Genomic DNA, 8,509 nt, shown 5'->3' with positions numbered 1-8,509 from the left:
GCATAATAGGAATTCCAGAAGGAGTAGAAAAAGATAAGGGGATGGAAAATATATTTGAAGAAATTATCACTGGAAACTTCCCAAATCTAAAGGATGCTGGGTTCAAGATACAAGAAGCACAGAGGGCCCCAAACAAACTGAACCCAAATAGACCCACACCAAGACACATCATGATAAAAATGGTAAAAGTTAGTGATAAAGAGAGGATCCTAAAGGCAGCAAGAGAAAAACAGAATGTTACCTACAAGGGAACCCCCATAAGAATATCTGCTGACTTCTCTACAGAAACACTACAGGCCAGGAGGGAATGTCAAGAGATATTTAAAGTGCTCAAAGGAAAAAATATGCAACCTAGAATACTCTATCCAGCAAGAATATCATTTAAAATAGAAGGGGAAATAAAAATTCTTTCCAACAAACAAAAACTTAAAGAATACTGCAACACAAAACCCAGGTTAAAGGAAATATTGAAAGGGCTTCTCTAAACTAAAAAGAAAGGACGGAAAGGGAAGAAAAAAGAAAAGGAAAAAAAAAAAAAGAAGAAGAGGAAGAACTAGGACTGAGGAAACCGCAATCAGAGAGCAGTCACTCAAATAAGCCAGCATACACATTTAATCATGAACAGGCTTCAAACAAAATAAAATTAAAAAGAAAAAAATAAAAAAGTCATCAAAACCATAAAATGTGGGCAAGGGATGTTACGAAGTAAATAACCCTTTTTGTTTGTTTGTATGTTTCTCTTCTTAATTTTAATATAGTAATGAAGTGTTTGAACTTACAGGAGCATCAGGCTAAAACACACAATTATGGGAAGGGGTTAGCATACTTAAAAAACAGGGCAACCACAAGCCAAAACCAAATATTGCATTTGCAAAAAAAGAAAAAAAAATACACTCAAGCAGATAATAACAGGAGACCATCCAACCAAAAAAAAAAAAAAAAGAAAGGAAGAATGGAGAACCATAGAATCAACTGGAACACGAGGTTCAAATGGCAATAAATAATCATCTATCAATTATCACCTTAAATGTCAATGGACTGAATGCCCCAATCAAAAGACACAGAGTGGGAGTTCCCATTGTGGCGCAGTGGTTAACGAATCCGACTAGGAACCATGAGGTTGCGGGTTCGGTCCCTGGCCTTGCTCAGTGGGTTAACGATCCGGCGTTGCCGTGAGCTGTGGTGTAGGTTGCAGATGCGGCTCGAATCCCGCGTTGCTGTGGCTCTGGCGTAGGCCGGTGGCTACAGCTCCGATTAGACCCCTAGCCTGGGAACCTCCATATGCCGTGGGAGTGGCCCAAGAAATAGCAACAACAACAACAACAAAAAAGACAAAAGACAAAGAAAAAAAAAAGACGCAGAGTGGCTGAGTGGATAAAAAGGCAAAAACCTTCAATATGCTGCCTACAAGAAACTCACCTTAGGACAAAAGATACATACAGATTGAAAGTGAAAGAGTGGGGAAAAATATTTCACGCCAACAGACATGACAGAAAAGCAGGAGTCACAAAGCTCATATCAGACAAAATAGACTTTAAAACAAAAGACATAAAGAAAGACAAAGAAGGACACTACTTAATGATTAAGGGATCCATCCAAGGAGAGGATGTTACTATCGTCAACATATATGCCCCAAATACAGGAGCACCCAGATACATACAACAAATATTAACAGACATAAAAGGAGATATTTATTGATGAGAATACAATCATAGTAGGAGACCTTAATACCCCCCTCACATCAATGGACAGATCCTCTAGACAGAAAACCAATAAAGCAACAGAGATCCTAAAGGAAACAATAGAAAAGTTAGACTTCATTGATATCTTCAGGACCCTACATCCAAAAAAAGCAGAATACACATTCTTCTCAAATGCTCATGGAACATTCTCAAGAATCGACCACATATTGCGACACAAAGCTAATCTCAATAAATTTAGGAGCATAGAAATTATCTCAAGTATCTTCTCTGACCACAATGCCATGAAATTAGAAACCAACCATGGGAAAAGGAAAGAGAAAAAACCTACTGCATGGAGACTAAACAACATGCTACTAAAAAACCAATGGGTCAATGAGGAAATCAAGAAGGATATTAAAAAATACCTTGAAACAAACGATAATGAAGACACAACCTCTCAAAACCTATGGGATGCTGCGAAAGCAGTGCTCAGAGGGAAACTTATAGCAATACAGGCCTTTCTCAAAAAAGAAGAAAGATCCCAAATTGACAACTTAACCCTCCACCTAAATGAATTAGAAAAAGAAGAACAAAAAAGGCCTAAAGTCAGCAGAAGGAAGGAAATTATAAAGATCAAAGAAGAAATCAATAAAATAGAGACTCAAAAAACAAGAGAGAAAATTAATAAAACCAAGAGCTGGTTCTTGGAAAAGGTGAACAAAATTGACAAACCCCTGGCCAGACTCACTCAAAAGAGGAGAGAAAGAACCCAAATAACCAAAATTATAAATGAAAAAGGAGAAATCACAACGGATACAGCAGAAATACAAAAAACCATAAGAGAATACTATGAACAACTATATGGCAACAAGTTTGACAATCTGGAAGAAATGGACAATTTTCTAGAATCTTCCAGCCTGCCAAAACTGAATCAAGTAGAAACAGACCAACTGAACAGACCAATCACTAGAAATGAAATTGAAGAGGCCACAAAATCACTCCCTACAAATAAAAGTCCAGGACCAGATGGCTTCACAGGTGAATTTTATCAAACATATAAAGAGGAACTGGTGCCCATCCTCCTTAAACTCTTTCAAAAGGTTGAAGAAGAAGGAATACTCCCAAAGACATTCTATGATGCCACCATCACCCTCATTCCAAAACCAGACAGAGATACCACCAAAAAAGAAAACTATCGCCCAATATCATTGATGAATATAGATGCAAAAATTCTCAACAAAATCTTAGCCAACCGAATCCAACAACATATCAAAAAAATTATACACCATGACCAGGTTGGGTTCATCCCAGGTTCACAAGGATGGTTCAACATACGCAAATCAATCAGCATCATACACCACATTAACAAAAAAAAGTCAAAAATCATATGATCATCTCCATAGACGCAGACAAAGCATTTGACAAAGTCCAACATCCATTCATGATCAAGACCCTCGCCAAAGTGGGTATAGAGGGAACATTCCCAAATGTAATCAAAGCCATTTATGATAAACCCACAGCAAATATAATCCTCAATGGGGAAAAACTGAAAGCCTTCTCACTCCAATCTGGAACAAGACAGGGATGCCCACTCTCACCACTGCTCTTCAACATCATTTGGAAGTCCTAGCCACAGCAATTAGACAAACAAAAGAAACAAAAGGCATCCATATAGGAAGAGAAGAGATCAAACTGTCACTGTATGCAGATGACATGATACTATCCATAGAAAACCCTAAGGGCTCAACCCCAAAACTCCTTGAACTGATTCATAAATTCAGCAAAGTAGCAGGCTATAAGATTAACATTCAGAAGTCAGTTGCATTTCTGTATACCAGCAATGAGATATTAGAAAAGGAATACAAAAATACGATACCTTTCAAAATTGCACCTCACAAAATCAAATACCTTGGAATACACCTGACCAAGGAGGTAAAGGACCTATATGCCGAGAACTATAAAACTTTAATCAAAGAAATCAAAGACGATGTAAAGAAATGGAAAGATATTCCATGTTCCTGGATTGGGAAAATCAATATTGTAAAAATGGCCATACTACCCAAAGCAATCTACAGATTCAATGCAATCCCTATCCAATTACCCATGACATTTTTCACAGAAGTAGAACAAACAATCCAAACATTTCTATGGAACCACAAAAGACCCAGAATCGCCAAAGCAATGCTGAGAAACAAAAACCAAGCAGGAGGCAGAACTCTCCCAGACTTCAGGAAATACTACAAAGCCACAGTCATCAAAACAGTGTGGTACTGGTACCAAAACAGACAGACAGACCAATGGAACAGAATAGAGAACCCGGAAACTAACCCTGACACCTATGGTCAATTCATCTTTGACAAGGGAGGCAAGAACATCAAATGGGAAAAAGAAAGTCTATTCAGCAAGCATTGCTGGGAAACCTGGACAGCTGCATGCAAAGCAATGAAACTAGAACACACCCTCACACCATGCACAAAAATACACTCAAAATGGCTCAAAGACTTACATATACGACAGGACACCATCAAACTCCTAGAAGAAAACATAGGCAAAACACTCTCTGACATCAACATCACGAATATTTTCTCAGGTCAGTCTCCCAAAGCAATCGAAATCAGAGCAAAAATAAACCCATGGGACCTCATCAAACTGAAAAGCTTTTGCACAGCAAAGGAAACCAAAAAGAAAACAAAAAGACAACTTACAGAATGGGAGAAAATAGTTTCAAATGATGCAACTGACAAGGGCTTAATCTCTAGAATATATAAACAACTTATACAACCCAACAGCAAAAAAACCAATCAATCCATGGAAAAATGGGCAAAAGACCTGAATAGACACTTCTCCAAAGAAGATATACAGATGGCCAACAAACACATGAAAAAATGCTCAACATCGCTGGTTATAAGAGAAATGCAAATCAAAACTACCATGAGATATCACCTCACACCAGTCAGAATGGCCATCATTCATAAATCCACAAATAACAAGTGCTGGAGGGGCTGTGGAGAAAAGGGAACCCTCCTGCACTGTTGGTGGGAATGTCAACTGGTACAGCCACTATGGAGAACAGTTTGGAGATACCTTAGAAATCTATACATAGAACTTCCATATGACCCCGCAATCCCACTCTTGGGCATCTATCCGGACAAGGCTCTACTTAAAAGAGACACGTGCACCCGCATGCTCATTGCAGCACTATTCACAATAGCCAAGACATGGAAACAACCCAAATGTCCATCGACAGAGGATTGGATTCGGAAGAGGTGGTATATATACACAATGGAATACTACTCAGCCATAAAAAAGAATGACATAATGCCATTTGCAGCAACATGGATGGAGCTAGAGAACCTCATCCTGAGTGAAATGAGCCAGAAAGACAAAGACAAACACCAATATGATATCACTTATAACTGGAATCTGATATCCAGCACAAATGAACATCTCCTTAGAAAAGAAAATCATGGACTTGGAGAAGAGACTTGTGGCTGCCTGATGGGAGGGGGAGGGAGTGGGAGGGATCGGGAGCTTGGGCTTATCAGACACAACTTAGAATAGATTTACAAGGAGATCCTGCTGAATAGCATTGAGAACTTTGTCTAGATACTCATGTTGCAACAGAAGAAAGGGTGGGGGAAAAATGTAATTGTAATGTATACATGTAAGGATAACCTGACCCCCTAGCTGTACAGTGGGAAAATTAAAAAATATATATATATATATAATCTGTGGGGAAGAAACCAGGGGAAAGGATAAGGTTGGAGTTACAGGAAATGATGGTTGATGAGACCAGGCTCCCAAAGGAAACTTCCTTACCTGGACAGGGTCTGGAGAGCACAGTTGGAAGTCTAACGTACTTACTTATTTATTTATTTGTCCTTTTAGGGCTGCATCCACGGCATATGGAGGTTCCCAGGCTAGGGGTCAAATAGGAGCTGTAGCCACTGGCCTACACTACAGCCACAGCCACACCAGATCCTTAACCCACTGAGTGAGGCCAGGGATCGAACCTGTATCCTCATGGATGCTAGTCAGATTCGTTTCTGCTAAGCCATGATGGGAACTCCTTGACGTATAATTTTAGATGGGAGGAGGGAACACCCTTCTCATTGAGGAAGGGAGGAAGGAGAGAGATACATGCAGATGAAGGTGAGTTTGAAGGTGACAAGGAAGGGAGTTGTCTGGGTGGCTTGGATTTCTCCATGGGATAAGAGATGAGATGAGATGAGGAGCATGAAAAGTGGGATAACCATTTAGAATAGTGACCAGAATCTGGGAGAAACCTGCTAGCGACAAGCAGGAGATGTCTAGCAGCCCAGAAAACTTAGCATTTGCAATAGGATCTATGGGGCAAGATAACTGAGCATCCTGAAGAGAGAACAATTAAAGTGCTGCTCATCATGGGAAAAAAAGGAGCTACAAGGAGACAGACAGATTGGGAGATTAGAACATGGTCAGGAGATGGGAGGTCTCTAACTGGAGGTCTCCATGATGTATTGGGAGTAAGAGAATCAGAGATTTGCATGTTGGAATTTTAAAATAGTCAGAGAGCAGGACCAGATAGTAAGATTACAGAGGTGGGAGAAAGGTAAGTTTTTAGATGTGTCGATGGTTGTCTATGGTGGCTCAAGTAAATGAGCAGGAAGCTTTTGTATTAAAAAGGGCCAGAGTCAGGGATGGGTCTTTTTTTTGTCTTTTTGCCTTTTCTGGGGCCGCTCCCCCTGCATGTGGAGGTTCCCAGGCTAGGGGTCTAATCGGAGCTGTAGCTGCCAGCCTACACCACAGCCACAGCAACGCAGGATCCAAGCCCCGTGTCTTCGACCTACACCACAGCTCATGACAACACCGAATCCTCAACCCACTGAGCAAGGCCAGGGATCGAACCCTCAACCTCATGGTTGCTAGTCGGATTTGTTAACCACTGAGCCACGACGGGAACTCCAGATGGTTCTTCTACACTAGTGATTCTCAAATTATAATATGCACATGTGTTACTAAAGGATTTTGTTAAGGTATAAATTATAATTCATGACGTCTAGGGTGGTATTCTGCATTTCAATAACCATCTTCAGTCATGCTGGTTTTACCGGTCCAGAGACCATACTTTAAGAGGCAAGACCTAAGCGGACATTGAAATGGTCCAGGATGAGGGTAGACCCAGGGGTGGAGAGAAAGTCCTTGCTCGAGGGTGCTCCTGACTGCTGTCATGGAAGGGAGATAGAGTAAGACAGAGGAGAAGTGTGAGGGGTCCAGCTCTGCCTCACATGTCCCACAGCAACCTTCTCACAATAAGAGAGAAGGCTGCTAATTGGCTAGCAACCCTTGATATTAATTGACTCAACAGAATCAGTCCCCCAAAGCCTACTTTGCATAATTAATGAATGCTCAGCTATAAGCTGCTGAAAACACTGAAGCCAAAGTGTTATAATTTTCTGATCAGCTAAGCAGAAACACCACAATCCATACTTTGTGGACACAGAGCAAAGCCTAACTCTGGCTAATTACTGAGATTGGGTATAGAACCCATGGCTTTGCCATGTCTTAACAGGGGGAGGCATGGCTGGATTGAGACATGTGGGAACCCCAGGCAGGCTTAAATTTGATGCTTCTCCAACAAAATATTCTTTAAATATTTGTTTAGCATTGAGTTAGAGAAGAAAGAAGCTGAGTGTAGCCTTGAGGAAGAGCAGAGTCGGAAAGGGTTGGACCAGGTGCAGTTTCTCTGTTGTCTCAAGCCATTCAGCTCTGGCCCACACTTTCTTAACATACTCAGTAAAACAAGACCCTGCAGTTATAGGCCCACCTTCCCTAGAAAGCATGTTTGCTGCATGTTTGCTGCCTCCTCTATGTATTATGGGGAGGTCCTATCTTCTATCCCAGGCTGTTCTCAGAAGGGCTGTCTCTAAGAGATCTTTTAACAAATAGGTTTTTGTTACACTTCTAGAGAATTTTAGCCTCACTTTTGGAATGACTCTATTGACACTGGCATAATGACTCAGATGGCAGTGTCTTTGGCTCTGAGGGATGGTGCGGGATAGGTCAGTCTCCTTAGCACTCAACCAGGGCTGCAGTTAATGGGGGAGAACTGGATCTGTGGTGCTTACTTAAGCCATTGGTTGGATGGTTTGAAGAGAAGTCCTTGTAACTTAGAAGCATAATTCTGAGCCAAACTACGTTCAAATTTCTCTTCTACTATGTATGAATAGTTACCTGACTATGGATAGGACACTTAACTTTTCTGAGCCTCCTGTCTCCCATCTGTAAAATGAGGAGAATAATAGTGGTCTCATCTGATGTGTTTCCGAGACCTGAGTGAGCGCTTAAACAGTTCTTGACATTTCATAAGCATTCAATAAATGTTGACTATTATTATTATTCAGTAGCTGTGTTAGTTTTCTGTGCTGCATAACAAATGATCACAAAATTAGTGGCTTAAAACAACATATATTTTAACATTTGGAAGTCAATTAATGTAATATACCAAATCAATAAAAATAAAGGACAAAACCACATAATCAACTCAGTAGGTACAGAAAAAGTGCTTGGCACAATCCAACACTCCTTCATGATGAAAACACTCAACAGAGTTCCCGTCGTGGTGCAGTGGTTAACGAATCCGACTAGGAACCATGAGGTTGCGGGTTCGGTCCCTGCCCTTGCTCAGTGGGCTAAGGATCTGGCATTGCCGTGAGCTGTGGTGTAGGTTGCAGATGCGGCTCGGATCCTGTGTTGTTGTGGCTCTGGTGTAGGCCAGTGGCCACAGCTCCGATTGGACCCCTAGCCTGGGAACCTCCATATGCTGTGGGAGCGGCCCAAAGAAATAG

Source organism: Phacochoerus africanus, chromosome 4, assembly GCF_016906955.1.
Source record: "Phacochoerus africanus isolate WHEZ1 chromosome 4, ROS_Pafr_v1, whole genome shotgun sequence".
Taxonomy (NCBI): domain Eukaryota; kingdom Metazoa; phylum Chordata; class Mammalia; order Artiodactyla; family Suidae; genus Phacochoerus; species Phacochoerus africanus.
Note: the sequence above shows the minus strand (reverse complement) of the source record.